This window comes from Bos indicus, chromosome 6 (genome assembly GCF_029378745.1).
Source record: "Bos indicus isolate NIAB-ARS_2022 breed Sahiwal x Tharparkar chromosome 6, NIAB-ARS_B.indTharparkar_mat_pri_1.0, whole genome shotgun sequence".
NCBI lineage: Eukaryota > Metazoa > Chordata > Mammalia > Artiodactyla > Bovidae > Bos > Bos indicus.
In genome coordinates, this window is record NC_091765.1 from 14,331,207 (window position 1) to 14,358,914 (window position 27,708).

Consider the following 27,708-nt stretch of genomic DNA (forward strand, 5'->3'; position numbering starts at 1 on the left):
CCCCCAAGTATTTAATTTGTATACATGTTTAAAGTTATTTGATAAGAGCCCAGTACATGTTTTGAATTGGATTTACCAATTCTGTTTTCCCCTGGTGTTTAGCAAAATTTAAGTGGATTTTTTCTTTCTTCTGCTAAGACTCATCTTTATTAATATATAGCTTTAAGTTAAATATTAATACATCTTGCTCTGAAAATCAGTATTCAACTTATGCTTGGGCATTTCCGAAATAAAAGAATTGTTTGAAATATTTAGAGTAACAAAACTATAGGTTGAGTGTAAATATTCTACATTTTCTTGAAATATGTAACGCTAAATATTAGAGTCCTGATACTATTTAAGCACCTCCAGAGCAAAAACCCTGTGAAATAAAACTGCTTTGCCTATGATAGTTACTTATCTTTTAATGTTGCTTTATGGACTCTAGTGAAGACTGATTTTCCTATTGGTAGAAAGAAGTCAAAGTTCTTTTTCAGCATGGGCTTTGAAGTCAGACAAGTCTGGTGTTTCAATAGAGAGTCTCTATTGGCCAGCTTGACTTTGGGTTCCTTAACATTTTTAAAGTTTGTTTCCTTATTTATTAAAATTGAGAAATATCTGTGTGATGGGTCCACAAGAAGAAAACTCTGAGCCACAAGGACTTTCTCAAATTCCAGAACATCAGTTTGCAACAATCTGGGGCCTGTGTGTTCTATTACAGGGTTTCTGTGTATTATAGGGTTTCTGTAGATAGTGTAACAAAGTTTTGGGTTTACTCTGCATTTTACTTGGATTAAAGATTTAAACACATTAATATATGCTCTTTTCCTTCTCTTTACAAAGATGCTTTTTAAAAAATAACTTTATTACTAATTACATTTTATGTGAGTAATATGGTAGGGGATTTTATCAGAAAATCCCAAGTGCTACTGGTCTAGAACAGATAGCAGCAGACTGCATCTGGAAGGCCAAAGTTGGCCACAGCCTGTATTTGTAAATACAGTGTTACTGGAGCAGGATTCATTTGTTGTGTAGTATTATCTTGGGCTGCTTTTGTGTTGCAGTAGCAGAGTTGTGTAGTGGTGACAGAGACTATATGGCCTATGGAGCTTAAAATATTTATTATCTGAGCCTTTACAGAAAAAGTTTCCCAAGCCTGGTTCAGAGTATAAGAAATAAAGACAGTCACTCTCAGGGCTGGTTCTAAACTTCTTCAGTGGATCCCCTATTAGTTCATTGCTTTCTGTGTCTGCCCTTTCTTCTTCCTGTCCCAAGAAGAGTACTAAACAAGACTGAGATCTTCTGTCCTGTGCCTCTTCATTTTCCTGGAATAGACTCTGATCAGTCTCGTATACCTGAATTAACTTATGTGTCATTACCTGCTCTTAGGATAAATTTTTTTTTTTAAAGGAATTGAACAAAGTTTATTCAATGGCATGAGTCTTTTAAAAGTAGAGCTTTAGTCTTTTTGGCATCTGGGCAGGAGCAATTTTTAAGGTGTCGACAGTATCTTCTTGGAATGCTCAAGTAGGCAAATTGTCATTTCATTTCAGTGGTCAGGTTTGTTTCTATAAAGTTACCATCTTTTAAAAATGCATCTAGTGTGTGTATATATATATATATGCCTCTGTAAGTATATAATCTCTGTCTATCTATATCTTTATTCTTTTCAGCTCATAGCCTTACTTATGCATTCCTCAATACTTTTACCCATGTATCTGAAAACTGGACTCATCATGTCTTAAGACTGAGATTTGGCTTATATCCAAGGAGCCATACAGTATAGTGGTCAATAATGTAGTTGTGATCACAGAGGGGGAATGAGAGGGTGGGCCGAATTGAGAGAGTAGCAGTGAAACATATACATTATCATATGTGAAATTACATGGCCAGTGGGGATTTGCTGAAGACACAGGAAGCTCAAATGGCATGCTCTGTGACAACCTAGAAGGATGGCATGGGGTGGGAGGTGGGAGGGAGGTTCAGGAGGGAGAGTATGTATGTATTCCTATGGTTGATTCAGGTCAATGCATGGCAGAAACAAACACAATATTGTAAAGCAATTATCTTCCAATTAAAAATAAATTTAAAAATAATGTAGTTAATTTGATTATGATAATTCCCAGGTGGCGCTAGTGGTAAAGAACCCACTTGCCAATGCAGGAAATTCACGTTTGATCCCTGAGTCGGGAGCATCCCCTGGAGGAGGAAATGGCAATGCACTCCAGTATTCTTGCCTGGAAATTCCCATGGACAGTGGAGCCTGGTGGGCTATGGTCCATGGGGTCACAAAGAGTCAGACACGACTGAAGGGACTTAGCACATAACTACATAAGCCCATGCCTCATAATAATAATAAATAAATGGTTATGATAATTTTACATCATTATTATTATCTTTATCATCAATGTCTATTCAGATACAAATAGGCAGCTATTTGTAACAGAAATGTATATTGTTTTAAGCAATGTGACAGTATTTTTAATTAACATGTTTGATACTTCTTATGTGCCAGTATTTATAGTTTAAGTACTTAATATGTACTTTTATTAATTTTAACTCTCATAATAACTCTTAAGATTGTTATTAGTACTGTTTTTATCAGCCCTGATTTTACAAATGAGGAACCTGAGACACAGAGAGGTTAGTATGTTGCTTGAGGCCACATGTTTGGTAAACAGAGGAGTCGGAAGGAAACCCTAGGAAGTCTGGTTCTGAAGTCCTTGCTGTTAGGCATCGTGTTATGTTGCCTACAGGTAGCTATTTTCAAGATTAATATTTGCTTACAAAAATTATACCAAGGTATTCCTCTGAGTAATTAATTCCTTCAAGGAACTAAAATTTCATTTACATGAATTTATATAAAATGTGTCAGAAATAATTGTTTTATAAAGAGTTCCATTTCTAAAATAAACATTGATCTTTACTGACTCAGGTTTTTTTTTTTTTTTTTTTTACCAATTTTCATTGTTCCTATGCTTTTTGATTTACACATGCACCATCTTTTAATGAAATCCAGAAAAGGAAACTAAACCAAAAGTTAGTTTGCCAAGGCTAAAATGAATGGCTCTGGGATGTTTCCTGTTGAATGACACTTAAGGATTTACTGCTGCTCTCCTGGCTGCTTCCTTATCTCTCAAGGAACCTCATAAGATGGAAATTCACACAAGTACCCCAAGTCATATGTTGAGTCATATGGTGAGCTTTTCTTAGCATTGTCCTTTAGCTGAAAAGAATATTGAGTGTTGTGTAAGGATGCAACATGGCATGGTGGAAAGAACTCTGGATTTGGTATTTCAAATCCTGGATTCAAAATCAGATTCCATCAATTATTAACTTTTTATAACCTTGGACAAATCACTCAACATTTGAGTTTCAGTCATTGTACTAGAAAACAGAGATAATAATATCTATATTGTATAATTATTTCTGAGAATTAAATAACAAGTGAAAGTGTGTCCTAGATATTAATTCGACTTTCAATTGCATTTTATTCTGCTTTTAATATCTCAGTAAGGAGCACACATACATATCAAATGAAATTGTGTTTATAAAATACTATACAACTCACCATTCTTCTAGGATTACTGCATTTAAATATATGTTTTACTTGGCAGTATCATGCCACACCTGTCAAAAAATGATAGCAATGAGAAAAATCTAACTACTTCCAGGATCAGTTTTGTTCAGAGTAATGCTCAGGTTCTGTAGTATCCAGATGGAAGCCTGTTGCAAGTATTTTTTCCTTTGTTCCTTGACAGTGAAGAAACCAGCCACTGTCTCAAGACAGTCATGCGTAATGTCTCCATCGCCTATGAAACTTGTATGACACACATGGAAGATATTTTAGATGTATCATGTGTTGGGCAGTTTTTGTATCCAAAGAGATATGGGTTCTTTAGAGACTTATAAGAGCTTAATTTTCATTATAACCTCATGATGTAATCAGAAAAACATGAATATATTTCTTTTGCAATTAAATTAATAAAGTAAGGTGACAGATCTATTTCTAAGAAAATATTCTGGATGACTATACTACTTGCTCTCTGTGTTGTGTGCATTCATGAGTATTTGACTTGGTGTGTAGTAGGAGATTAGGAATAATTTCACTTTTAGCTGTGGTTGTGAGGATATGGAAATAAAACCAATTTCTGATCACCACAGACGGAGGATTTGTCATAAAATCTTCTGAAGTGATATTTTCTTTGAGGCTGGTAATCCTCTGACATGAACCAATGAAGTGAAATCATGGAGGAAAAAGATACATGGTTTGTCTGTATAGCAACCAAATAGTTAGTAGATGTCACAGCTACTCCTTCAGAAAGGAGCCTTTCTAGAATCTGCCAGATAGTCCCCTTGGAGCTCTGAGCCTTCACAGAGTTCCTTCTGTTGTTAATTCCTACTGAGGTTGTCATAGGAAAAAAGATAATGTTTGCTGGTTGATGGAGCTGTGCAGCTTTACTTAGGGAATCTGGCAGAAACAGGGCATTTGTCCTAATATTTTTCATAATAACTTAACATGCCAGTTTCAAGGTGTTAGAAAGCTAACCTGGCCATATATAGTTCCTATCAGGGAAGGCTATGGTTGTATCTACAGCTTAAGTCTCTACAATTAACAGGTATATTCCAGAGATGCTGAAACATTAATGTTATGATCTTTTGCTGGGAGCTATGGTAATTTGTAACCATATCTTTCAGGAATTTGTTTGCATCCAAAAATGGGGAAAGGGCTATGTGCTGTTGAACCCCAATCAGTCATTAAATTCCTTGTAATCAGGAGATGAAGAAGTCTGAAATGACTCCTCTTAGAATTAGCCAAAATAATGAAAGTCTAATAGATAAAGTTTAGGGCTGTAATCTTTGCCTTTAAGGATGGCTTCACATAAAATGAGATCATCTTGGCTCATGTTAGGCTTAGTAATTCAATTCCCAGCCTTGGATATTCCTTGTGTACTCTCTCTTTTCAGAGTGTAAAAGTTTTTTTTATGATGTATATTGCTTTTGCAGGTATTCCTCCAAGCAGTTCTTTGCCTTTCCATAAATTTATAGGGGCCATATAACGGTTTAACACATTTAATAAACAGACTTTATATGGAAATAATTTTATGATTTGTAGTGAGTTAAGGTTTATCTTAAAAAGTTCTGTTTTAGGTTTGCAAAGCAAACGAATCATTAGGTGATTTAAGAGCCCATAGTAATGATAATTTAAATAAAAACTTTAATGTAAACCTTCTGCTCCAATATTCATTCACTTTTCCTTCAAGCTAAGAGGGAAATCTGGACTATGTACTGGGGGCAGTGTTTAATAAGACAAAACATCTCTTTATAAAATTATTTTGCTTACATTTGTAAAAGTGACAGCTTAAGAGGATACTCCTGTAACTGACAAAAGAATAGAGGAGCGGCAGGTCAAACAGCTTTTACTAGGCCATGCCATCCTGAGTTTGCATTTGTAACTTACAGGTTCACATTTGTTTGGGTCCAGGTTTTTTGTATAACTTCTTCTTAAGTTTATTTATATAATTTGTTCCTACCAGTGCCCTGGGTCATTTATTACACCTATTAACTTCTCTCTCTGAAGAGATTCTGCCAGAATTCCTTAACAACTGTCTTTGAGTCTGTTTCTTCTCTTTTTAAATTTAAGATCAAGGATTTGCTGGCACAGTGTGTGTTGAGCTTATTTTGCTGCTAGTCTGATTATATTTTTCTGTGGATAAATAGGGGTAAAAGTAGTTCACCAAACTTATCCATTTTGTATGTGGAAACACTTTTCAAAAATATAAAACAGAAAAAATTTTTAAAATCTTACATTCAATGCTAGTTGGAGCAAGTTCTTAACATTATATTCAGATGCTTCACTGACTTCTAAGGAGAGTTTTCATTTTATATACTTTATATTCTGTTCATAGGTTGAGATGCGTATTCTTTTGTTATCATACTTTGGCTTTGCTTGAGAAAACATAGACAGAGAAACCTTCCCTAACCTATTTTTGGCTGAGAGTAACATGCACTATAATTATCAGGATTCCTGTTTGTTCAAGTTCATTTCTCTCCTAAAATAATCTCAAAATTATTTAATCATATGGATTAGAATTGTCTAATTAAAATGTAATTTGAAACAGAATAGACTGTTTAATGGAGGCAGTTTTAAAATTACATATACATGATACCATATTAGCTGGTTGAGAAAGGAAACATTCTTTAATGTTAAGCAACAGTTTAATATTGTTTCAGTAAATTTAATTAATGCTATTTTAAGAAAATTATGTTGAGATATTTAAAATGATCAGCCTATTTTTTAATCAGGTTGTTTGTGTTTTGATATTGAGTTGTATAAGCAGTTTACATATTTTGAATCTTAACTCCTTATTGGTCATATCATTAGCAAGCATTTTCTCTTATTCGTAGTCTTGCATTTAGACATTTAATCCACTTTGAGTTTATTTTTGTATATGGTGTGAGGAAATGTTCTTATTTTATTCTTTTATATGTAGTTGTCCAGTTTTCCCAGGAACACTTACTGAAGAGTCTGTTTGTTTCTCTGTTGTATATTGTTTTTGTTTTGTGCATGGTTTTTTTTGCTGTGTGAAAGCTTTTAAGTCTATGTAGGTTTCATTTGTTTGTTTGTTTGTTTTTTTGCCCTAGATCGTTTGTTTCTTTTCTCCTTGATCTTTTGGATCTAGGAGACAGATCCACAAAATACTCTCACAATTAATGTTGAAGACTGTTTTGCCTATATTTTCTTCTGGGAGTTTTATAGTTTCTAGTCTTACATTTAAGTCTTTAGTCCACTTTGAGTTTATTTTTGTATATGGTGTGAAAGTGAAGTTATTCAACCCGGTCTGACTCTTTGCGACCCCATGGGCTGTAGCCCACCAGGCTCCTCCGTCCATGGGATTTTCAGGCAAGAATACTGGAGTGGGTTGCCATTTCCTTCTCCAGGAGATCTTCCCGACCCAGGGATTGAACCCAGGTCTACTGCATTGCAGGCAGACGCTTAACCATCTGAGCCACCAGGGAAGTCATATATGGTGTAAGAACATGTTTTAATTTTATTATTTTATGTATAGCTGTCCAGTTTTCCCAGTGGCACTTACTGAAGAGCCTATCTTTTCTCTGTTGTATATTCTTGCCTCTGTTGTAGATTAATTGGCGTAGATATTTGGGTCTATTTCTGGGCCCTCTATTCTCTTCCACTGAGCTATGTTTCTTTTTTTGTGACAGTACCATACTGTTTTGATTACTGTCGTTTTGTAGTAAATGGGCAGAAGGCTTTTTCAAAGAAGACATTTTTTCAAAGAAGATATACAGATAACCAACAGGCATATGAAACAGTTCGCCATTGCTTCCCAGGTGAGCAGTGGTAAGGAATCTGCCTGCCAGTGCAGGAGACGAAGGCGACTCAAGTTCTGTCCCTGGGTCAGGAAGATCCCCTGGGGTAGGAAATGTCAACCTGCTCCAGTATTCTTGCATGGGAAATCGCATGGACAGAGGAGCCTGGGGGGCTACAGTCCACGGAGGTCACAAAAAATTGGATATGATTGAATACAGCACAGCATATGTAAAACAGTATGGAGATTCCTCCATACTGAGATTTGAAATTTGAGATTCTTCAAAACACTAAAAATAGAACTACCACATGGCCCAGAGATTCCACTCCTGGGTGTGTGTGTGTATATATATATATATATATATGAAGAAAATGAAAACATTAATTCAAAAAGATACATGTGCCCCAGTGCTCATAACAGCATTATTTATAATAGCCAAGATGTGGAAGCAACCTAAGTGTCAATCAACAGATGTATGAATAAAAAAGATGTGGTGTACATTTATATATATGTGTATATATATATATGGTATATGAAGATATGGTATATACACACATATATTTGGAATAGTATTCAGCCATAAAAGAGTGAAATTCTGCCATTTGCAACAACATGGATGGACCTAGAAGATATTATGCTTAGTGAAATAAGTCAGAGGAAGACAAACACTGTATGTTATCAGTTATATGTAGAATTTAAAAAGTAAGACAAATGAATGAATATAACAAAACAGAAACAGACTCATAGAGAACAAACTAGTGGTTACCAGTGGGGAGAGGAAAGTGGGTAGGGACAAGATAGGGGTAAGCAATTAAGAGGTGTAAACTACTATTTATAAGATGCATAACCCATAAGGATATATTGTATGACACAGGGAACACAGCCAATATTTTATAATAACTTTAAGTGAAGTATAATCTATCAAAATATTGAATCACTATATTGTACATCTGAAACTAATATAATATTGTAAATCAACTATACTTCAGTTAAAAGATAAATAAGTCATTAAGCCAATGAATTTTTAATAAACTCAGCTACATTTAGAAACTTTTAATATTAAAATCCCGATATGTTGGGTTTTAACACAATACTCTGAAAAGGTCTTGCTTAAAATGTCTATACATACTTTGTATTTTTCTCTAGGGTAGTCTGTGTACATAACTTATTTAAATGATTTTAGTAAAGATCAACACTCTGATGACTGAATTTAGTAAACGCAGCTATATATCATATAATTAGAATTTTTCAACCAGATATTCTGTGTAATCAGGGATTGTTTGAATTGGATTCCCTTCCTTTCAGAAAAAAAACATTGAGTTATCAAGATGATCATGCTTTTAATAAGTATTTTCATAGATTTAATAAATGTATAATAGCTAGTTTCTAAAGATAAAAGTTATGACCAACCTAGATAGCATATTCAAAAGCAGAGACATTACTTTGCCAACAAAGGTCCGTCTAGTCAAGGCTATGGTTTTTCCTGTGGTCATGTATGGATGTGAGAGTTGGACTGTGAAGAAGGCTGAGCGCTGAAGAATTGATGTTTTTGAACTGTGGTGTTGGAGAAGACTCTTGAGAGTCCCTTGGACTGCAAGGAGATCCAACCAGTCCATTCTGAAGGAGATCAGCCCTGGGATTTCTTTGGAAGGAATGATGCTAAAGCTGAAACTCCAGTACTTTGGCCACCTCATGCGAAGAGTTGGCTCATTGGAAAAGACCCTGATGCTGGGAGGGATTGGGGGCAGAAGGAGAAGGGGACGGCAGAGGATGAGATGGCTGGATGGCATCACTGACTCGATGGACGTGAGTCTGAGTGAACTCCAGGAGTTGGTGATGGACAGGGAGGCCTGGCGTGCTGCGATTCACGGGGTCGCAAAGAGTCGGACACGACTGAGCGACTGATCTGATCTGATCTGAAAGAAAAAAATTATAAAATATACAGCAGTAATGTATTTTATGTCCAAGTTTAGATTCTGTTATATAAGGGATGTTTTTTGCTGTTCTAGGCATCAGTTCAGACATATCATCCAAATAATATCTTATGAGTTTCTTGAACTTGTACCATGGAATATATACTATATACATAAAGGCTATAAGAATTATAAACATATACATGTGAACTATGTTCCTTTCCAAATTTCTAGTTTTACGAGAGAAGGAGTACAATTGTGGGCATGTAAATGAAGATTAAGATTAAAGACTACTAGTTGACAGGTAGAGACTATTGATCACAAAAATTTGTTCTCTCCTTACATAATAATAGAATTATTAGGTATATTATAAGGTAAACTAAAGACTACACAATGTTAGCTGGAATATAAGAATGACATGCCCCAATCTTTCTCATAGCTGGGAGTATCCATGTATCTAAATTCTTACCAAAGATATATGGGAAGTTATGTATGACTTTTCTGGACTTGGGTCTTCAGACATACTCAGTGAGCTGAAAGAAAGATGTGTCTGTAAAGCTTCTTCCAAGCAGAAGATGTGCTAGTAGAGGAGCAAGGTGGAAGAAATGTGGTTCATGGACCAAGTGAACTAGAGACGTGTCAACGTGGAATACTGTAGCTTTAGACCTCAATGTTACATAACCTTCAGTATAACTAATCTTTGGCTATGAGTGCCTAAAGTCACTTTATTCATGCCCAACTCTTTGCGAAGCTATGGACTGTAGCCCTCCAGGCTCCTCTGTCCATGGGATTCTCTAGGCAAGAATACTGGAGTGGGTTGTCGTGCCCTCCTCCAGGGGATCTTCCTGACCCAAGGATTGAACCCAGGTCTCTTATTCTCCTGCACTGGCAGGAAGGTTCTTTACCACTAATGCCACCTGGGAAGCCCCTGAGTACCAAAGGCTTAATCATTTAATGTCTCTGTTCAAATCTCTAGTAGGTCTTGGGAGGCTCACAAACTCTTTCAGCAGGACTGTCGTTACTCCTATACAGTAGCCAAAGCCAGTCTTTTTGCTCTGACTTTAATTCTGGTGTCCAGCTGTGTTTCCCATTCATAGAATCTTGTTATGTAGCCTTGAAAGCCTGAGTGGTCCTTATTTCTTCTCCAAGCACATTTTTTCTATGTTTGCTGAGAAGGCTCTGTTCTCATTGTGGTTGCAATGATTTTAATAGACATCTCATCATTCCCTTCTTTCTCAAAGGGCAGGCTTGTTAGTTTGTATTTGACACACACATTCTATCTGAGAGTAAACTTAGAGCCAGTTCCCTGGGATAAGACTGGTGGTCCCATTCACCACTCACCATCAACTAATGCTTTAACATGGAGCCTGAGCCTGGTAGCTGCTGTGCTATCCTCAGGATTTATGTAGAAGAATCAACTCATAATGGTATCTTTCTATTACTTTATTACCTAAACTCACCCAAGAGTTATTCATTACAACTTCTTCTGTAACATAGTACTTCTAACCTACTATTTTTTCTGTCTTGAAGCAATTGCATGTTGTATTCTTATACATTTTAAAAATGCACAAATTACTAACTCTTTCTCACCTACTCTGAATAAGAAACTTTTCTCTGTAATGTTTAGGAGGAAGCATGATGCAATAAAAAGAAATTTGGACTTAAAGTCAAGACCTAGGCACTAATCCCAGCCCTTCCATTTACTTACTGTTTGAGCAGGTCAGTAAGAGTTATTGGTCTCACTTTCTTTACCTATAAAATACTATTAATAATTCCTGTCACTCAGAATAGTTTTGCAGGCTAAATTCTGATCTAGACTTAGAATGAGCTCTCTTCAATCACCTTTTAAAATTTAATTTATAAAAGTATAAATATATTTATATAAAATATGTAAAATTTATGTATTATGTTTATAAATATAATCTATATTTATTTAAAAAACTTTAATTGTAGGATAATTGCTTTACAATGTACATTTGACAGGAATTCAGTCACTTTTATTTCTAAGAGATCATTTGTTTTAAAGACTAAATAATTTTTATGTACAGAAAATATGCATGTTTAATAAATAGTTATTGTATCATAATTGAAGATAAGGATAACTGACTTTTTAATATAATTATTCCACCTGCAATGTGGGAGAACTGGGTTCGATCCTTGGGTTGGAAAGATCCTCTGGAGGAGGGCATGGCAACCCACTCCAGTATTCTTGCCTGGAGAATCCCCATGGACAGAAGAGCCTGGTGGGCTACAGTCCATGGGGTTGCAAAGAGTCAGACACAACTGAGCGAACTAAGCACATCCTTACTATTTATGTATAGGTATTTATGTATCAGTTCAGTTCAGTCACTCAGTCATATCCGACTCTTTGCAACCCCATGGACTGCAGCACACCAGGCCTCCCTGTCCATCACCAATTCCTGGAGCTTACTCAAACTCACGTCCATTGAGTTGGTGATGCCATCCAACCATCTCATCCTCTGTCGTTCCCTTCTCCTCCTACCTTCAATCTTTCCCAGCATCAGAGTCTTTTCCAATGAGTCCAATCTTCGCATCAGGTAGCTAAAATTGGAGTTTCAGCTTCAGCATCAGTCCTTCCAATGAATATTCAGGACTGATTTCCTTTAGGATGGACTGGTTTGATCTCCTTGCAGTCCAAGGGACTCTCAAGAGTCTTCTCCAACACCAAAGTTCAAAAGCATCAATTCTTTGGCACTCAGCCTTCTTTATAGTCCAACTCTCACATCCATATATGACTACTGGAAAAACCGTAGTTTTGACTAGATGGACCTTTGTTGGCAAAGTCATCTCTGCTTTTTAATATGCTATCTGGGTTGGTCATAACTTCTTTTAAGGAGTAAGCGTCTTTTAATTTCATGGCTGCAGACACCATCTGCAGTGATTTTGGAGCCCAAGAAAATAAAATCTGTCACTGTTTCCATTGTTTCCCTATCTATTTGCCATGAAGTGATGGGACTGGATGCCATGATCTTAGTTTTCTGAATGTTGAGCTTTAAGCCAGCTTTTTCACTCTTGTCTTTCACTTTCATCACGAGGCTCTTTAGTTCTTCCGCTTTCTACCATAAGGGTGGTGTCATCTGCATATCTGATTGGTATTTATGTATAGGTTCCTAGAAAAGAGAATGTTCCTTATTTTAAATGTGTTTTACTTTCATATTTATTTGCCATTTTAATTTTATCCATGTGTGTGTGTAATACATACATTTCCACAGGGGCGAAAAAAAAGATCTGCTCTGAATTTTCACTTGGTTTATTATAGCATAATCTGTTTTACATGGTATTTGATTTCTGATTCCTAATCCCACATCAGAAGCTTTACAGCTTGTATTAGATCCAGTAGAAACTGGTGGATGGTTCAGGGTACAGGATTTCCCATTTTGCAACATAGACTGTTTTTCAGTAGCCATATGGCTGAGCTACCGACCAAGATGAGTTGATTTAGCTTTCTTAGCTTGAATCTACCCTGCTACTCTCTTGGGAGGATATATCCTAAGAACATGCTATACTAAGAGGTTTAGCAGGGAGGGAACTGCCACTAAACACTTCTGTTAAGATCATGTTGGAATCAATGGTCTAATCCTGGTAGAAGTGAGTTATTGACTTCTTAATGTATAAGGGAGGCATTGGCTCCTTAAGTTTGGTATGCTCTGCTTCTCCTCCAGGGAGCAGGGATCTGCTAAAGCCTTAAGGAATGTGAGGAGTTACCTCTTATGGGAGGAGGAACTTGGCTCTTTGAAAGTCACAAAGCAGCTCAGCAATTTTTTCTTCTATGTTTTCATCATTTAGGTTTAATATTTAAGAGTGTCATCTATAAAGGAAATGCTCATTTTACATATATTGGCCCTTGTTTGGTTATTCACAAGTATGGCAGTAACCCAAAAGATGAAACAAGAGAAATCTAGTCATAAGTTATTTACAAACTTGAATGACCTATGGGGAACAGAGAAAGATGGTGATGTCTTCCTCAGCTTACAGAGAACATATCAAAGACATTAATTCTTTTTCCAGATGAAAATGGCATTATTTTATTTCTTGATTTGATAGATAATATACAATTGTATGGAAAATCCAAATAAAAATTATGAGGAAGGAAATATAAATAACTCCCCAGTACTGTTATTCAGGCTAATATTTATAGTTTGAGTTTTTGCAAAGATCCATTCAGATTTTTTTTAGCAAACATATGGATATAGAGTTGTATATGCGTACATTTGGTTATGGTATATGTATGGTGTTTTATATACATTGGTATAAATTTATACATATATCTTTGTCTATATATATCCTCATAATATACATCAACAGTTTATAACTAGGGATTTTGCTCCTCTCCCTTATGCAATTGAGAGTCAGTGACTCAGTGGGCCATTTTTCATTATGGACTCTAAAGGCCTTCATGATCTATGACAGTAGAAAGCTGAAAACCATAGACTATATCCTGCTTTGTAGTAGAATTTGTACTCGGTGATCTTCAGCCCTCTCTATGTCAATGAACAGGTCACCCATTTTTAAGGCTGTGTGCTCATTCCTTGTGTAGCTACACTTTATTTAACCCACTATTCCACTGATGAACTTTGTGGTTGTTTCCATTTTCTTCTCCCTCCTATTATTAACAATGCTTTTAAGAACATTTCTATTTATACATCTTTCTAATTCTTTATCTCCTTGGGTTATGCTATTACAAGAAGTTTATCTGGGACACAGAGAAAACATTTAACATTTATGCATACTGTTACACTGTTTTTCACAAAGACTGTATCATTTGACACTTCCCTCAACAATTTATGAGTGCCCACAGAACACTGATAATCTTAAAGATCATTATCAACTGACCAGGTGGAAAGCAGTAAATTGTTTTCAGTTGCCTTGGATTTATAATGAGGATGTATAGTTGGTGAATTCAAATCCTATCTGTATCACTTAACAGCTTTCTGACTTTGTGCCAATTATTTAGCCTCTCAATGTCTCAGTTTGCTCATCTGAAAAATGGTGATAATAATAATATAAACCTTGTACGATTGTTGTGAGGATTAAATGAATTAACACACACAAAACTCTTACAACATATCCTGATAAATTCACTCTCAATAAATGTTTGCTATTGATATATTTTCGTGTTAGTTGCTCTTTAACTTTTTTATTCATTAATTGTATATTCAAGTTCTTTGGTATACTCTGTGATGTTCCTCTTTTATTTACTGATTTGATAGAGCTCTTTTATTTTTTTAAATAGTTATTGAGATGCTTGATTTACATATGGACTTCCCAGGTGGTTCAGTGGTAAAGAATCCACCTGCCAAAGCAAGAGATGCAGGGTCAGTCCCTGGGTTGAGAGTATTCCCCAGAGAAGAAAACGGGCAACCCCCTCCAGTATTCTGGTCTGGGAAATCCCGTGGACATAGAAGTCCAGAGGGCTATAGTCCATGGGGTTGCAAAAGAGTCAGACATGAGCTAGCGACTAAACAACAAAAAGTTACATATATTGCCTCAATCATTACCCCAGTAAACCTATAAAGAAGGTATACTCACCTTGGCATAATGTATAGGAATACAAACTGTGTTGTTAGGAGACTCTCATCATCCTACTTACCAGAAAAGTAGTACATTTTATACTTTATTGTGAGTATAGCTGAATAAAGGGCCCTATAAATGACATTGGAGATGTTAAGCATTAAAATGATTATAGTCCATCTTCTCTTTCTTTCTCTCTCTCTCTCCCTCTCTCTCTCTCTCTATATATATATTTATATTTAAATAAAACCAATAAACTATAATGATGACTGCTTCTACTTGTAGCTGTTATTTTGTTATGTGAGTAAAGAAGGAGCATCGATGATTAAATTCTTTATTAAGAAATGAAAATATTCATTTATTTTCATTCTGAGAGTGTCTAAAATGAGAGCTGATAATCAGTCTGCTGATTGTTGATCAAGCTCTTTTAATAGTACAGATATTAATTACTTGTCTGTCATACATTCTACAAGTATTTGGTTTTTTGTTTGGCATATCTTTGTACTATATATGTTTTTACAACATAGGTAATAAAGCTTACCAGTCTTCTATGATTTCTGGCTGAAAAATCCTTCTTCATCCTGAAGATTATAAAAAATTTTACCTATGTTATCTTCAAGGAGTTTAATGATTTTATTTTTTACATTTAATTCTTTGACTTGAGTTTGATAGCGGTGATGAAGAAAGGAGTAACAAAAGCTTTGCTCTTTGAGGACAATGAAGTCATCATACAAAAGAGTAGAACTTCCAATTTTCCTTTGGCAGGCAAAAATCTAAATTTACCTTTTGGGAATTCTTTTTCATTACCTGTTGTTGCTCAGTCATGTCCAACACTTTGCGACCCTGTGGACTGCAACACAGCAGGCTCCTCTGTCCTTCACTATGTCCCTGAGTTTAATCAAACTCATGTCCATTGAGTTGGTGATGCCATCCAATCTTCATCCTCTGTAGCCACCTTCTTCTCTTGCCCTAAATCTTTCCCAGCCTCAGGGTCTTTTCCAATGAGTCAGCTCTTCACATCAGGTGGTCTAAGATAGGCTTTTAATTTTCTTCTATTTCTCACTCTCATTATCTTTTGTTTCTCTTCTTTCTGGAAAACATCTGCTCTTGGGACTCTGTGAAAGTTTAACAGAGTTTCTTACCAGCAGCCAGTTATTCCCACCATATCAGGATTTCACATCGAGATAACTGATTTTAAATGTTGATTTTTAAAAATAAGATTAAAATAGTTTCACATAACAGTTCCTACTGTGAGCATTATTTGGACAACACCTCTAAAATAGTTGTCACTCAGGATAATGGCTTTTTACTACTGATTCAAGATCTCTTTGTAATTTTGACTTGTACTGTGCACTGGCCAGAGTGATGATTACATCAGTTAATCAACATATTTAACAGTGCCCACAAATATAAAAGTATCCGTGACAATTAGCTTGAATGACCCATTTATTAGGAACATAACACAAATTCTATATACACATGTCTTGGACATCTCTATGTACCACTGTGGATCCACTTGGCCTTATCCTTCCTCGCAGTTGTGGTTGCAGGGAACAGGTTGGCACAGAGGTTGCCCTGCTTTTTTATGTGTAACCAGAAGTGCCTCACCTTCGTCCTTGTGCGCCTCCTCTGACACCCGCAGCATGGGATGCTTGAACACGCATGAGCGATCTGAAAGTGTGGGAGATCTTGCAACCCATGGGCAAACCTTGACCAATGGGGAATGTGAGTTAATGGATACATGTTTCACCTTTTCATCCTTCCAGCAGAGACACAGTATATTCAACAATTCTTTTCAAAAAGTCCCGTAGATCTAGCACCTAATAGCGGACAACTCCTTATTGTGCCTTTGTGTGGCTATTCCTCCTCTCTCTCCACCCTTGTCCTTCCTGGCGCTTCTTGTCTCGCTCTTATTTCTGCAGCTGTCATCTTTGATAAACCATTCATGCATCAGACTTCTCTCAGACTCTGCTTTTTGGAGTTTGTTAGGCTGAGAAATTGCACTAGAAAAAAATTTTTTTAAAGTTCATTTGGTCATTTGCATATTGGTTTCTATAAATTGTTTTCTTTTAACTTAAACTTCAGAAAGTGTAATTACTAGGGAATAGACCTATGGCAACCCACTCCAGTACTCTTGCCTGGAAAATCCCATGGACAGAGGAGCCTGGTAGGATGCAGTCCATGAGGTTGTTGAGGGTCAGACACGACCGAGCGACTTCACTTTCACTTTCCACTTTCCTGCATTGGAGAAGGAAATGGCAACCCACTCCAGTGTTCTTGCCTGGAGACTCCCAGGGACGGGAGAGCCTGGTGGGCTGCTGTCTATGGGATCGCACAGAGTCGGACACGACTGAAGTGACTTAGCAGCAGCAGCAGACCTTTGAAATTAAAAAATCGGCTGAAAATGACCATTTTTTGTTTTTTTAAAACCATTTTTTAGTCTTCTATTTCTTATTGAAATAGTGTTAACTATTTTTTATTTATTTTATTTTACTTTTTAAAATTTATTTATTTTAATTAGAGGCTAATTACTTTACAGTATTGTATTGGTGTTGCCATACATCAATATGAATCTGCCACAGGTGTACACATGTTCCCAATCCTGAACTATTTTTTTATTTAGCAAAAATCATTCTTAAGTCAGCAAGAGGCATAGAGAATTTACTTGTATATTAATAATTTTTTACTGTAAATTATTTGGGATAATACAAATTTATTACTTGTTTATTTAGACTGTATTTAAAATGTAAGTTTGATTCACCATTGACTCTTAATCTAAACAGTTGTTACTTTTGTAGAAGATAAGCATAAAGAATCAAATTCTATTATTCATTCCTGTACTCAGAATAAATCATGGCTTTGGTGTGGCACTTAATAGTACGTATTTTAAAAATCTAAGTAGTATAGGAAAGTCATAGCGTTCAAATTAATAAACCAATGATAGATGCAAAAGTGAGTTGTAAACTGTGAAGCACGGTATTAATTTAAAATTTCATTAGCTATGTGAGGTTGTAAATATGCTTCTAAATTAGAATTCCCACATGCTGTATGGATAAAGAAAATCTACCCTAAACTTTGGCCACTAGATGTCATGGCAGCTCTACAAAAGAAGCCAAGGGTGGGGGAAGGGTTGATGGCAGAACTGCCTATTTTAAGACCAGCTGTTCTACTGCGCAGAGGTGTATCATTCTATATGTTATAAAACCAGTCATTTTACAAAACACAGGATCATCTTCAGTCAAAATAAAAACTCAGCTCGTATTGGATCTTTTTGTGTGGTGATAGAATAAATGTGTTGATAAAGAAAATTGCTAAGTCACTTCAGTCATGTCCAACTCTGTGCGACCCCATAGATGGCAGCCCACTAGGCTCCTCCATCCCTGGGATTCTCCAGGCAATAACACTGGAGTGGGTTGCCATTTCCTTCTCCAATGCATGAAAGTGTAAAGTGAAAGTGAAGTCGCTCAGCCGTGTCCAACTCCTAGCGACCCCATGGACTGCAGCCCACCAGGCTCCTCCATCCATGGGATTTTCCAGACAAGAGTACTGGAGTGGGGTACCAATTACAGTGGTTGAAATCACTTAAAACAAATTCTGCTTTTGGATACAATGGTCATTTTTCTGTACTTTAACTTCATTAAAAAACCAAAACAACCCTGTGAGCTTTGCAAGTGGAAAGCAAAAATGAAGTTCCTAAAAACCAACTGGTGGTAACAAGACATATTGGCCTGGGTAAAAATTGGGTATAGCTCTTGAGCAGTCCATACATGAGTGCAAAGGCAATATAGCATGAGATTAAAAATGTAACATATAGTTAAAAACATGAATGTTGGAACTCCATAAGCCTGGTTTTTGATATGGATCTTCTCTAATAGATATGTGATATTTAATCTCCTCATTTATAAAGAAGAGTTAATAATATCTCAAAGAGTTGTTTTAAGACTCAAATAAGATTGTGACTATAAAGCTCTAGCATAGTGTCTTCCACACTGCAAACATTCAATGAATGGGCGCTCTTATTATGAAGGTGTTATTTCATACTTAATGTTTTAAAATGAAAAACCCAGTGCTTCAAATGCAAAGAGATCATCAGTTCAGTTCAGTTCAGTTCAGTCGCTCAGTCGTGTCCGACTCTTTGGGACCCCATGAATCACAGCACGCCAGGCCTCCCTGTCCATCACCAACTCCCAGAGTTCACACAGACTTACCTCCATCGAGTCAGTGATGCCATCCAGCCATCTCATCCTCTGTCGTCCCCTTCTCCTCCTGCCCCCAATCCCTCCCAGCATCAGGGTCTTTTCCAATGAGTCAACTCTTCGCATGAGGTGGCCAAAGTACTGGAGTTTCAGCTTCAGCATCAGTCCTTCCAATGAACACCCAGGTCTGATCTCCTTTAGGATGGACTGGTGGGATCTCCTTGCAGTCCAAGGGACTCTCAAGAGTCTTCTCCAACACCACAGTTCAAAAGCATCAATTCTTTGGCGCTCAGCTTTCTTCACAGTCCAACTCTCACATCCATACATGACCACAGGAAAAACCATAGCCTTGACTAGACGGACCTTTGTTGGCAAAGTAATATCTCTGCTTTTCAATATGCTATCGACGTCGGTCATAACTTTCCTTCCAAGGAGTAAGCGTCTTTTAATTTCATGGCTGCAATCACCATCTGCAGTGATTTTGGAGCCCCCCAAAATAGAGTCTGACACTGTTTCCACTGTTTCCCCATCTATCTGCCATGAAGTGATGGGATCAGATGCCATGATCTTAGTTTTCTGAATGTTGAGCTTTAGGCCAGCTTTTTCACTCTCCTCTTTCACTTTCATCAACAGGCTTTTTAGTTCCTCATCACTTTCTGCCATAAGGGTGATGTCATCTGCATATCTGAGGTTATTGACATTTCTCCCTGCAATCTCGATTCCAGCTTGTGCTTCTTCCAGCCCAGCGTTTCTCATGATGTACTCTGCATATAAGTTAAATAAGCAGGGTGACAATATACAGCCTTGACGTACTCCTTTTCCTATTTGGAACCAGTCTGTTGTTCCACGTCCAGTTCTAACTGTTGCTTCCTGACCTGCATACAGGTTTCTCAAGAGGCAGGTCAGGTGGTCTGGTATTCCTATCTCTTTCAGAATTTTCCACAGTTTATTGTGATCCACACAGTCAAAGGCTTTGGCATAGTCAATAAAGCAGAAAGAGATGTTTTTCTGGAACTCTCTTGCTTTTTCCATGATCCAGCAGATGCTGGCAATTTGATTTCTGGTTCCTCTGCCTTTTCTAAAACCAGCTTGAACATCTGGAAGTTCACATTTCACATATTGCTGAAGCCTGGCTTGCAGAATTTTGAGCATTACTTTACTAGCATGTGAGATGAGTGCAATTGTGCGGTAGTTTGAGCATTCTTTGGCATTGCCTTTCTTTGGGATTGGAATGAAAACTGACCTTTTCCAGTCCTGTGGCCACTGCTGAGTTTTCCAAATTTGCTGGCATATTGAGTGCAGCACTTTCACAGCATCATCTTTCAGGATTTGAAATAGCTCAACTGGAATTTCATCACTTCCACTAGCTTTGTTAGTAGTGATGCTTTCTAAGGCCCACTTGACTTCACATTCCAGAATATCTGGCTCTAGGTGAGTGATCACACCATCATGATTATCTTGGTCGTGAAGATCTTTTTTGTACAGTTCTTCTGTGTATTCTTGCCACCTCTTCTTAATATCTTCTACTTCTGTTAGGTCCATACCATTTCTGTCCTTTATTGAGCCCATCTTTGCATAAAATGTTCCCTTGGTATCTCTAATTTTCTGAAGAGATTGCTAGTCTTTCTCATTCTGTTGTTTTCCTCTATTTCTTTGGAAATCAGCTTTTATCAATTTTCAAGATAAGGAAGAGCTCTTAAGTGGAGTATAATACAAACAACCCCTCCTAATGTACAGCTATCATGGATGTTGAAATAGAATCTACTTGTGTCTGTGGCCACAGAAAGGAATTTCGCACTGGAGTGATCCTTATTAATATCTGCAACATCAAGTCTCCTTTTTTATTATAGTGTTTTCTTACAGCACTGACAGTGTCTGCAAAGGTTCTTGCTTTTCCATCTTCTTATATTCCACCTGGGGGTTGGCAGTCTGAGTTAGATGGCCTTTTGTTGGGTCCACCTGTCTCCGCTCATTCTGACAGTGGAACATTTAATGTGGAAAGGGCAGCAGGGCATAATCCCAAGACTATGCCTTACATTCCAGAGGGTCTGAACCAAGACGATCCCATGACACCTGCCTAATATGCATGGAATAATGTGATATTGGCGGTTCCAGGGCAGCAGACATCTGTCTTTAAATGTGGCTGTTCTAAAATGGTGAGGTCTATGATCCCTAGAAAATAACTCATATCTATTTGTGTATATTTGGAAAGTGACCAGAAATAAAGACTTAGATATTTTAAAAGTGTTTCAGCACATCATATTAAACGACCCTATTTCAGGAAGAAGAAAGGGGCAAATAAGAGGATGGGTGCGGTTTACCTCTGGTAGGCAAGGAGAGATCAGTGAAATGCGGTGGAGAGAGAGGCTTCGCCATCCATTTGTATGGCTTTGCTGGCTTCAGGAGGATTTGGTAGTTTGTTCTTCTCTGACTTGCTACAGCCTTTGTAAAACTTTGGTATAAAATCTGAACAAAGAGACTGAAGATGAGATAAAAAAGGAAAGTCTAGTGAATAAAAGGATTTACTTCAATAACTCCCCAAATCCTACCCCAAGTGAAATGATCATTTCAAATACTATAAGGCAGAAAATGAATCAGCCATAGTACTAACGATTACAGTATGAGACAGTGATTCATATGAAAGGCAGCATAATTACTGTGGATATCAGATTGGATTTCAAAATGAGGAAAGAACGTTTTAGTACTTTCTGGTCTAAGGATAAACATAATTGATTTATGAATAACATGAGAGTCCAGCTTCTCTGGCAAATATATTGTATTTCATGTAGCAATGAGCTTAAAGGCATTTTTCACATTTCTATGTGAAACTCAATATTCGCATGCCAGGGAAGTGAGGAGCAGGAGTGGCTGGAGTCCCTGAGAGATGGCAGGTCAGCATCAGACATGCCAGAGCAAGCCCATCTGCTGCATGGCAGCAGCAGGATCAATGATACAGCCCAGCTTGAAAAAATGATAGGTGATGGTTTATTTATTCATTTATTTAGTTGTTTAAAATGCAAATGTGATTTACTAGAAAGAATGAACACCCTTCTTCCCCAGAGGCTATTCTAAGGAAGTTTTTTTCAGTCCTGATTCTTAGGGAAGCTGTGCAGCCCATCTCGTCTAGAGCATGGCACAGGTACCCTTCTGAAGTCCCTGTTGCACTCTGAGCTTCTCACCAATACTGTGTTTAAAGGGCTGGGAGAAATCACATGTGGAAATATTTCATAAATGAAACTTTCAAGTCCTGTTAGGTTCTTTGAACCATTTTTACTGGCATGACTTGGTTAAGTGGGGCTATTTATTTGAGTTAGGCTGGGATAGTGGTTAAGATCAGAGACCCATGAGACTTCCTGGGTTTGAACCCAGGTTCTGCCGAGTATAAGCTGTGTGACTTTGGGCAAGTTGAGTGGCACCTACTCTTTTGGTGATTAATATTGCTAAGTGCCTGGCACAGTGTTATGTGTTTGCTAAATAATAATCATATATTTGATCTTTTTGATAATTCTGTGAAAAAAACAAAACATACAGGATAAGAGAAGTTCTTGCAGTTAAAAGGGACCTTGTTATTGTCGTTTAGTCGTTCAGCGTCCGACTCTTTTTGTGACCCCATGGACTGTAGCCCTCCAGGCTCCTCTGTTTATGGGATTTTCCACGCAAGGATACTGGAGTGGGTTGCCATTTCCTTCTCTAGGGGATCTGGAGTCAGGGAGCAAGCCTGCATTTCCTTGTCGCCTGCATTGACAGGCAGATTCTTTACCACTGAGCCACTGGGGAAGCCCATAGATACCATCTAATTAAGCTCTCTCAATTTAAAAATAAAAAATGTACCTGCAGTTTTATTTCTTATCAAAATAATATGGCTAGCATCTAAATATAGTTTTCTTAATTTTCTGGCTATTTTTCCCCCATCACATCACTCTGACTTCTCCTGTAAAGAAATGTAAGGAAGAAGAGTTCTTAAACAGTTTTTTAAAGTAAGAAAATAGTCTGTGATAAATGCAGTAGTGATATTAAGAATTGGAGTTGTATAAATTATAAAAAGGCATATCAGTTTTTAAAGTATCTGCTGCAATTAAGTTTATCTGCATCTAGCAGCAAGTTTCAAATCTCTTAAATAAGATAGGAATTTGTTTCTCTTCCGTATAAAATAGAGAAAAGAGTTCTAGGTTCTTTTGGTGATTCTGTGGTCATCAGTGATCTGGGCTCCTCCCATCTTCTTCTCCTATTCTGTGGATGGCTTTCATTCTCAAGGTCACCTCTTGAATCAGGATGTTTACTGCAACTCCTGCCCTCAGGTCAGCTGTCCAGAATGCAGGAAAAAGGAAGGGAGAAAGGGCAAAAAGATAGATTCTATATAATAATATTTGATATTATTTGATAAAATTTACTATTAGATAATATTTGATAATATTTTAAGCAGTCTTCTAAGAAGTTCTAATATCATCTTTTACTTAACATCTCATCATTCAAAAGTTTGTCACATGTTATGCCTGGCTACAAGGGAGACTGCAAACCGTTTTCAACCATTGTCAATTAAAAATGTGGGTTCTCCTTTTAAGGAAAGAGAATAATGTCTATGGGACGGTACCTGATGATCTCTGCCATAGATAAGGATAGTTATTTCTACCCACTTTCCTCCTCACACTTCCTCACATCCATGTAGGAGAAAATTAATTTTTTCTTTCTGAAAGGATATTATATCTGTATATTAGAGTCTTATTGTTGCAAGAAGCGAATTAATTTGCTTAGGACTAAGAGGAAAAGGAAAAAGCTATTAAAAATGACTCTGATGTTTTGTGGAACTCAAAGGTAGGAATGAAGAAATTCCAAGGAAAGCCAGGAATTGAGAACATGTTGGAAATACAGGCAGTGTTCACTTTTAATTTCCTGGCTTTGCTTCTTTCTGCACATGATTCTTCTGTTTCTTTAAAGATTGGTTTCTTCTCTCCCCAGCTCAACCTGCCAGTAAGGGAGTGACCAGATCTTCTGACTTACATTCTATTATAATTATTATTTTAAAATTCTCTTCCTCCTTCTTTATCTATAAAGCCACAGAATTCCTTCTCCTTTCCGATTCACTGTCAGCTCCCAGTCACATTAACTTTTGATGTATTTGAATATATTAGCTACCTGTATGGTCCAGAACCCTGAAATCTGGCTTCCAGAAATGCTTCACAAGGTCTGCGATACTCTCAGTATTTGGCACCACATATTAAGCGGTCTTCATTCTCAGGTGTCTTCTCAAGTTCTGTATTTTCATTAATCGATGTCAAATGTTTCAATGACCTCATCACACTGATGATTCCAAACACACATTTCAATTTTAGACCTCTTTAACTCCAGATCCTTGTTTTCATCTGAATATTGGTCACCTTCACTCAGTTGTTTCTTACCATCCCTAGTACCTTCAAACTCAACATATCTATGATCTCATTTTGAATTCTCCATCTTAAGCTGCATCCACCCAAGCATTAGTAATCTTCCTTTCCCTTCACTTCTAATGCTGCTGCTGCTGCTAAGTTGCTTCAGTCGTGTCCGACTCTGTGCGACCCCATAGACGGCAGCCCACCAGGCTCCCCCGTCCCTGGGATTCTCCAGGCAAGAACACTGGAGTGGGTCCCTTCACTTCTGCTATCAGTTAATTGCCAAGTCCTACAGAATCTGTCACCTAAAGCTCTGATTTCTTATGGGTATTGCCATAAGTAACACCTTTGTAATCTTGTTTTTGTAAAACTGCCTCCTAAATCTTACCCTTATCTTCAGGCTTATCTATTCTCTGCATTGTCACTAGAGTAATCTCTTAAATGTATAAATATGGTTATGTCACCTCACTACTTAAAACTCATCAGCATTTCCCTTTTACCTACAGAGCAGTGGCTAAATTCCTTGCTGGCTGTAGAAGACTGTTTATTATCTGATTCCTTTGTATCTAGCCAATCTCATCTCCATCTACCCCTCCATATGCTTTGGCTTCATAGAACTACTTGAAATTTCCTAAATGGAAGAGCAAATGTCACATTCTGTGATAATGACATGTTTTTATTTTCTTTCCCTCTAAATGCCTTTATTCTGATCTGTGGTCTTGGTGACTGTCTAGTCATCTTAGACTTAGTTAAAGCCTCCCTTCTTTTCTGAAGGCCTCCCTGATCAGCATGCTGTCTCTGCTCACAGACTTTCCTCTATCTTCCCTTTACACGTTAGTTTCTTTTCTTTGTTGGATCATATACCACGCACAATTGAGAAGCCAGAGAAACAGACTAAGACAGATGCTATATTGTCCCCCAATATCTTATCTGTCCTTATATAGTAAAAGGATTTAATTAGGCATATACTTAACCAAGGGCTTCCCTGGTAACTCAGCTGGTTAAGAATCTGCCTGCAATGCAGGAGACCTGGGTTCGATCCCTGGGTTGGGAAGATCTCCTGGAGAAGGGATAGGCTACCCACTCCAGTATTCATGGGCTTCCCTGGTGGCTCAGATGGTAAAGAATATGCCTGCAATGCAGGAGACCTGGGTTCAATCCCCAGGTTGGGAAGATCCCCTGGAGAAGGGCATGCAACCCACTCCAGTATTCTTGCCTGGAGAATCTGCTTGGGCAGAGAGGAGCCTGGTGGGCTACAGTCCATTGTATCACAAAGAGTCAGACACAACAGAGTGACTCAGCACAGCACAGCACATACCTAACCAAATGAGAACTACATTCCCAGCCTCTTTGCCGTTCAGTTCAGTTCAGTTCAGTCGCTCAGTTGTGTCTGACTCTTTGCGACCCCATGAATTGCAGCACGCCAGGCCTCCCTGTCCATCACCAACTCCTGGAGTTCACTCAGACTCATGTCCATTGAGTCAATGATGCCATCCAGCCATCTCATCCTCTGTTGTCTCCTTCTCCTCCTGCCCCCAATCCCTCCCAGCATCAGAGTCTTTTCCCATAAGTCAACTCTTTGCATGAGGTGGCCAAAGTACTGGAGTTTCAGCTTTAGCATCATTCCTTCCAAAGAAATCCCAGGGCTGATCTCCTTCAGAATGGACTGGTTGGATCTCCTTGCAGTCCAAGGGACTCTTAAGAGTCTTCTCCAACACCACAGTTCAAAAGCATCAATTCTTCGGCGCTCAGCCTTCTTCACAGTCCAACTCTCACATCCATACATGACCACTAGAAAAACCGTAGCCTTGACTAGATGGACCTTTGTTGGCAAAGTAATGTCTCTGCTTTTCAATATGCTATCTAGGTTGGTCATAACTTTCCTTCCAATGAGTAAGCGTCTTTTAATTTCATGGCTGCAGTCACCATCTGCAGTGATTTTGAAGCCCCCCAAAATAAAATCTGACACTATTTCCACTGTTTGCCCATCTATTTCCCATGAAGTGATGGGACCAGATGTCATGATCTTCATTTTCTGAATGTTGAGTTTTAAGCCAACTTTTTCACTCTCCTCTTTCACTTTCATCAAAAGGCTTTTTAGTTCCTCTTCACTTTCTGCCATAAGGGTGGTGTCATCTGCATATATGAAGTTATTGATATTTCTCCCGGCTATCTTGATTCCAGCTTGTGCTTCTTCCAGTCCAGCATTTCTCATGATGTACTCTGCATATAAGTTAAATAAGCAGGGTGACATGTGATGCCATAGGACTGGGTTCTTGCCAACGCTTTCTGCACAAAATGGTGTGTGCAACTTATGACACATGACTTTTAAAGTAAAGGGTATACCCTTCCCTTACCCTTTTATCCTTCCCGTCCACTGACTAGAACATGGGTATGGTGAACCATTTTTGCTTATACAGATACGGGCAATACCCCTGGATAGTAGAGTAACAAGACAGAAGAGGCCTATCTCCCTGATACTGTGAAGCTACCATATCTACTCTGGACTGCTTATGGTTAGTTGTGTGCTAAAGATAGACTTGATTTCCCTGATGGCACAGTGGTAACAATCTGCCTGTCAATACAGGAGACACAAGAGACACAGGGTCAATCCCTGGGTTGGGAGGATCCCTGGAATAGGAAATGATAACCCACTCCAGTATTGTTACCTGGAAAATTCCATGGAGAGAGGAGCCTGGAGGGCTACGGTCCAGGGGGTTGCAAAGAGTCAGACATGATTTGAGCATACACACACACAGGTAGATTTTATTATTTAAGCCCTTGTTAAATCAGCACTTCCCTGATAACTCAGTTGGTAAAGAATCTGCCTGTAATGCAGGAGACCCCGGTTTGATTCCTTGGTTGGGAAGATCCGCTGGAGAAGGGAAAGGCTACTCACTCCAGTATTCTTGGGCTTCCCTTGTGGCTCAGCTGGTAAAGAATTCTGCCTGCAATGCAGGAGACCCCGGTTCGATCCCTGGGTTGGGAAGATCCCCTGGAGAAGGGAAAGGCTACCCATTCCATTATTCTGGCCAGGAAAATTCAGTCCAGGGGGTAGCAAAGAGTTGGACATGACTGAGTGACTTTCACTTCACTTTCACAATCCCATACTTATATACTAATACAAATGTTCAGATACAACAGGTTTTATAGCCCAGCTAACATGCCCACTTCACTGTAAGACTATAAGAGGAGTTCAGGAACTTAGAGTTATTCATTTTTGGGGAATTCCCTGGTGGTCCTGTGGTTAGGACTTGGTGCTTTCACTGCTGGGGCCCAGCCAGGTTCAATCCCTGGATGTGAAATCCTGAAAACCTTGTGGAACAGCAAAAAAAACCAAAAAACAAAAAACTTTGTATTCTTAACATCTGCTACAGAGCCTAAAACAGTA

The 27,708-nt window shown here is 37.9% G+C and overlaps 1 long non-coding RNA gene across 1 annotated transcript in view; it reads left to right on the forward strand.

Moving 5' to 3' along the window:
- The window catches only part of LOC139183526 (uncharacterized), a 137,212-nt gene that overhangs the window by 60,958 nt on the left and 48,546 nt on the right, over positions 1-27,708 (forward strand). The window lies entirely within an intron of this gene.